Consider the following 6000-nt stretch of genomic DNA (forward strand, 5'->3'; position numbering starts at 1 on the left):
GTTGCCCGGCTGACTCTCGAGACTTCTCAGTCCTCGAGTCTTCACCGCTAAACACAGTCAGTGAACGAACGGCGACTCGCGAGTCAGCGCGACTCACCAACTAGTGGGTGGAGCTGGGAGTTGAGTCTCGGCGAACGAACGAGAGCGGCGAATCAGGTCGGTTTGTTTGTTTTAAAGAGTCGTTCGTTCGAACTGATTCGTTCACGAACGAGCCACCACTACCTTGTGTAACATATTTCAGCCATAATATTCTCCCATAGCCACAGTACTGAGTAAACATAACATAAGCTGTAAGACTTGCGCATAGCCACAACCAGGCAGCAGCTGATCATACATAGATGAAGGGGGCGGGCTTTTAAAGCCACAGAACACGCCCACCTCTACCTGCCTATTTAACTCTGACTCCGCCATTTTAGAATCAGAATCTCTTGGGCGGCGTGTCGATTAGATGTAAAGCTTAGAGACGCTCCGCGTGTGTTATATACGATCCCTCTCCTTTTGATTCATAGACGATAGACAATAGACCAAAACCTTAACCAAATAAAGTGAGTTAAAAGCGATCCTGTCTCGGCGGCCTTTCCTGGACTAATATATCATAACACTTGCATCCATTTGCGGAATGTGTTCCTCCTCGAGGAACGGGTCAAAGGGGGGAGGCATCTCTTTGCGCAGAGTGGCTATATTGTGGAGGACGGCGCATGCAACAATGACATTGCATGCCCGTTCCGGACAAACTCTTAGTCCACGCAAGCATTGAAATCTGGACTTCAATATCCCAAATGTATTTTCTATCTTAACGCGGCTTCTGCTGTGTGCCCGGTTAAATGTTGTCTGTGGTCCAGGAGCGGGATTAGGGTACGGGGTGATGAGCGTCGGGAGGCATGGATACCCTCGATCTCCTAGGAGATACCCATCGAATTGCCCTGCGATCAAATACAAACTTTGAGCTATCTTGCACAAGCGCAACAATTATATGAGGTCTATATGTTCATAATGCAGCGCACCCTGTTGAAATTTATTGCTCAAATTGGATTCACGATACATCCTGGCATCGTGGACCGAACCAGGCCATTTTGCCTCTACATTCGTGATCATGTGGGAAGCATCACATATCATCTAGTAATGATAAAAAATAAAAAAGATCACCAGCGATTAACAAACCATCATGGAGATATTGGAAATAGCCAATATAGGCTGCGTATACATACCTGAACATTTATACTGTGATATGTGCTGCCTATGTGCTCAGCATCTCCTACACTGTACAAAAAGCTACCCGTCGCAAAAAAACGGAGAGCTATGCAAATTGTTTGGAGTGAACTGAGGGCAGATCCACGATTGGTAACATTTGCAATGTAGGGTTGGAGAAGGCTATTTAAATAAATCAAAGAATCACGTGAAAAATTATATCTCTCCAGCAAAAAGTCACCTGGAAAGGACAATATGTCGAGCCGTGGTCTAATTAATCTCTCTCTGTGAATTGCACAAATTATTTGCGCTCCGATATCAACAGGCCTCTCGTCAAAAGGGCATGCCATTGTGAACACGTAAAAGCTGCGATAAACGCGCGTTTAAATACCCTGAGCAAAACCGGGTTATCTTCCAAACTTAACCTGTGCAAAACCTGCTCCGACCAGGTTTGGTTGAGAGCATATGTTTCTATAGCAACTTGCATACCGTGTTCATTTTGGAATGGAAAACCTAGGGTTGCCGCTAACCCTCGGTTAACTTATCTGGGTAAGTGATAAAACCGGCTTTGTGGAATACCCCACTGGACAGATATGTCCAGTTTTACCATATACACTGTCTGTGTAGGCACTCTGAACACACTGTAAACATGGCTGGGTATCAGGAAAGCCTGTGCCTCATCTGAAATGATGTAGATAATGTGGATCTGAAGGACCGCACTGGACTAGTTCACCAGGAACACTGACGAGGGGCCTCATGTACTAAGACTTGCGTGGATTTCTGACTAAAACTTTGCGGACGCCAAAATCTGGAAAGCTGCTGCACACAAAAAAATCTGGATGCATCAGTACTTGCGTAAGCACGATTTCACGCAGATTCTCTTTGTACATCCCAATTAACGTGAAAGCCAGACTCTCCGCCCAGTCTCCTCCATCATTTAATATGCTAATTAGTATAAATAGGCCTGCAGTAGAGTGCTTGTTAGGAGAAAGAAGATAATGGAGAAAGAAAGAAAAAAAAACTTTAGTGAATGCTAGGTGGAGGTGCTGATTTTGGAGGTAGAGGCCAGAAATAAGGTGTTGTTTGGCTCTCTTTCCTCCGGAATCAGCACCAAAAACAAAAAACTGGTGTGGGAAAACGTTGCCAAGTCGGTCAATGAGGTTGGGGCGGAAAGCCGAACTGTGGCTGACATCAAAAAAAAGTGGTCGGACACAAGGTGGACGTAAAAAGAAAGGTCTCTGCCCACCAGAGAAGCGTGGGTCAGATGGGCAGCGGAGTCGGGGAGCTTGCCCTATTTGAGCAAAGGGTGGCCGCTGTGATGGGGGACCTTTTTGGCGTGGTCCCGCCAGCCGAAGGGGATTCAGGCTTAAAATCCGATCTCAAAGTTATTGGTAGCCAGTGCAGTGCAGCAACGTGAACAACGGCTGAGAACAGGACGAGCTGCACGCCTACTTCTTCACCTGAAGAAGCATAGCCTCAGAAGTAGCCTTAGGCACATCCTTCACTAATAAAATTATTAGATGTATGTGTATATTATAGATTCATCATTTGACAGTGCTGAAAAAGAGACAAGGTGCAAACTGGAGAAGATGGCTGATATCAAGAAACTTCCAACGGAAATGCTAAAAGGTAACTTCCTGTTTGTGGTACAAACATGGTGTTTCCTTTCAATAGACATAACTGGCCTTCAAATCTGTACACTCTTGGAAAAATCAGTGGAACAATCTTATCAGCAGCCTAACATGGATTGTGAGTCTTGAACTCTTGGGGCTCTAGCTTATTTTATTAACATTCAGCGCATATGACTGGTTTTCTTCGTTTTTTTATTTTCACTCAAGTGGCCAGGGGGTTAGTATACTCAATCTATACCTACACAAAACTCTGTGAAAAGAAAGTGTTTTATTGTTCTTTTGCTAAATAAACAACTATCAACCTTAGACTTTAAGGAGATTCTCCTCACTGGGGATTTTAACTGGGACTGGTTATCCTCTGCCTCTGACAGTTTTACATCCACCTGTGGACACTCAACTTTACTCAACCTTACTCAACTAATCGATAGCCCAACTTGTCCAAATATTAAATGTCCTGAGAAATCTCCCCTTATTGATTTATTTTAAACACATGCTCCTCATAAATATTCACATATTGGCATTTTTGCTATTGATACGAGTGACCATTGTGCTATAGCAGTAGTGAGTGAGGTAAGCCAAGCTCCCAAAATCAAGACTACAAACTATTCTTAAGCAAGATTTTAACCATTTCTGCAAGCAAGCTTTTCATCATGACCTATGGGACTTTGATTGGTCCAGGATCTCTCTTGTTAATGATGTAAAACTGGCATGGAAATACTTCCATGATACTTTTGGCAATATTATTGATAGACATGCCCCTTTCCGCAAATTTCGAGTGGAAGGTCAAAACAATCCTTGGTTTTCCTCTCAGCTGTCTAGTCTACAACAAGAAAGGGATATTGCCTGGACTAAGGCCAGAAAATCCAACTCCCAGGCTGACTGGCTGATTTTCAGACAGCTGCGAAACCACTTTACCTCTCTTGTCAGAAAAATTTAATCTGAGTACTACCTCTCAAAAACGACTAGCAACTTAAATGATCCCAAAGAATTCTGGAAAACAATCAAATCTTCCATTTGGAAATGTGGACACAAATGACCTACCAACATGTATTGTAAAAGACTCATGTAGGCTAACTTAGAAATAACTAAGTTAGCTAACTTAAATTAGAAATTCTAAATTGCTTCAATGAACATTGTCTCCTCGGGTTCTCTATTTGAGTCTTTACATCCAGATGCTAATAATATGCAGAATACTTCTCCATCTCCACCCCCAAATAATTATTCTGTTCAATATTTTATTTCCACTGGACATAATTGAGGTCCAGAGAGCCCCAAAACATCTGGACCCTGCTAAATCTGAGCCATTATTTTTGAGGTTGGCTGTAGACTTTATAGCAGAACCTCTGACCCATATTTTTAATCTGACATTTCTCAACAATGAGATTCCTAACATTTGGAAATGCGCCTATGTCCTGCCTCTGTTGAAAGGAGGTGATCCTACAGTGTTAAACAATTACATGCCAATTTCTAAACTGTGTTTTAGCTTAAGTCCTTAAAGTGTGTCAGTGACCAACTTAAAGAAGTTCTAGACATGAATAATATTTTATCCCAACACCAGTCAGGCTTTAGAAAACAACATAGCACAATTAGTGCAGCCTTAAAAGTTCTAAATTATTGAATCACTGGACTATAAAAAGTATTGTGCTGTTGTTTTTATTGATCTCTCCAAGGCATTTGATACGGTTGACCATGTCACCTTTGGCAGATAGACTACACAAAATTGGTTTATCAAGGCAGGCTGTAAACTGGTTTTCAAATTATGTGTCAGTGAGAACAGTGTGTCCCGTTTGCTGGGTCTTCGTCCTCCTTTCTCCCTCTTTCAAAGGGCGTGCCCCAGGGTTCCATACTAGGGCCGTTGTTGTTCTCAATATATGTAAACAATCTTTGTGACAAACTAAACTAAATATTCAATGCTGCCTGTCATTTCTATGCAGATGATACTGTTATTTATTGTTTTTCCCCTTCAGTGGTAGAAACTTTTTATTTCCTGCAGTCTGCTTTGGATGTTTTACAGTCACAGCTGTCAGAATTGAAATTAGTTTTGAATACAGATAAAACAAAATTTAATGCTTTTTTCAAATGGTAAAGAGCTACCAAAAAATCTGCCAAAGCTCTTAACAACCCACAAGGTCGAAATTGAAAGGGTCAATTTGTACAAATACCTGTTATTATTGATGAAACATTGAAAAATTCAAAATCTCATTCAGGTCGGGACTAAGATGCCTTAACGCGAGCGCTTGCCTATCAATGACACAGTGCGTCCATTGCGTATCTGGAGCTACCCTTTTTATTAGGGCCTGCAGGCCATTTCTTTTCCCTGCCATCATCTGCGCCATCCAAGCAAAATCCCAGTTTTCCCATTTAATCTCATGTTCCGCCAGGTAATTGTTGAAAATGTTCAAGAGCTCATCAGCTGTGGCCCTAATTTTGACATACAGAATATCTTCGCTCAGTGTCAAAGAATTAACAAAGTGGACAAAGGCAATGAATAAACAATCTTTGTTACATTGTTTGTTTATTTAGCATATTATATAATACTGTTTATGCTGAGACTGCTTTGCTTTTTACTACCTGTAGGCTGTAGGGGTCTGTGTGCGGGCTTTGCGCACCGCCTGGGTATTATAAGGCGTTGTGTGTTTGTCAGGTAAAAACTAAATGTCAAGGGAAAGAGGCGGTGGTTAAAAAAAGTCTGTCGACCGCTTATTATGTTCACTCGTTGCTTATAATGGTTTATTTGTTTCCCAGTATAATTTCCTTAATTTAGAAAACAGGGCGAGCGCGTTCACGACAAGTTTCGCTGAAGTTGAAATATTTTAACTTTGCCGCGGCATTCGTGTGAGACAGCCAATCAGCGTAACGTGGGTGAAGTAACGTAAAACGTAACGTAAAACAGCCAATCACCGTTCAACCGGCTGGGCCAACCGTTCTCTGCACTCCGCAGTGAACCGCAGCTTGGCGGAGAATGTGATTGTTGCCGTTTCCGACTCCCGGAGCTCTATATATAATATTCTATGATATTATATATATAATATATAAATATCTATAATATAATATATACGATATATATATAATATCACAGCACAAAGCGGTGTGCGCCTCCGGATTATATTATTAACCCATAAACGGCGGGCATTCCGACGTCTCTCCCTCTTCCACATGCAATGGTGGTTATCTTGGCCAT

The sequence above is a fragment of the Micromesistius poutassou genome (assembly GCF_964030765.1).
Source record: "Micromesistius poutassou genome assembly, chromosome: 14".
In the NCBI taxonomy this organism is placed as follows: Eukaryota; Metazoa; Chordata; class Actinopteri; order Gadiformes; family Gadidae; genus Micromesistius; species Micromesistius poutassou.